The sequence below is a fragment of the Orycteropus afer genome, unplaced genomic scaffold (assembly GCF_000298275.1).
Source record: "Orycteropus afer afer isolate SDZICR_OR568_19922 unplaced genomic scaffold, OryAfe1.0 scaffold04683, whole genome shotgun sequence".
Lineage (NCBI taxonomy): Eukaryota > Metazoa > Chordata > Mammalia > Tubulidentata > Orycteropodidae > Orycteropus > Orycteropus afer.
In genome coordinates this window covers 8,451-9,046 of record NW_006926270.1, presented here as the reverse complement: position 1 = coordinate 9,046, position 596 = coordinate 8,451, and positions in this window count along the sequence as shown.

Sequence of the window (596 nt, the reverse complement as noted above, 5' to 3'; positions counted from 1 at the left end):
GATGCTGGTATTTATATGTTAAATCAAATGTTAAATATATATACTGGAAATAAAGATATATAAACTTCTGTTCATTACTATAAGTTATAAAATAATAAATACATTTGACAAAGTGCAAGAACAGACACTAGTGAGCACACACATTTTTTAAACTAAGATTGTATACTAAATTTTCTGACAATTTATATCTACCTTTTAGAATGTAACTTTCTGCCACTAGATTCTGGCTTCCTGTGGGCAAAGAATGTTTCCACAGATTAAATTATATGAAATAATCATTATCTGACTTGTCTGAGCCACAAATAAAAGGAGCACTGGTGGTGCAGTGGTTAAGGCATTTGGCTGCTAACCAAAAGGTCTGGGGTTCAAACCCACCATCTACTCTGTGGAAGAAGAATGAAGCAGTCTTCTTTCATAAAGATTTACAACTTTGGAAACCCAGTGGGGGTCACTATGAGCCAGAATCAATTCAACCTATGAAAATGGCAGTTTCATGTAGTTCAGACTAATAATTCATCTTTACATTCCAAACACAGTGTCTGTACCAAGTAGATGTTAACAAATTATTTGTTGAAGTGAACTATTGAACTTAACTT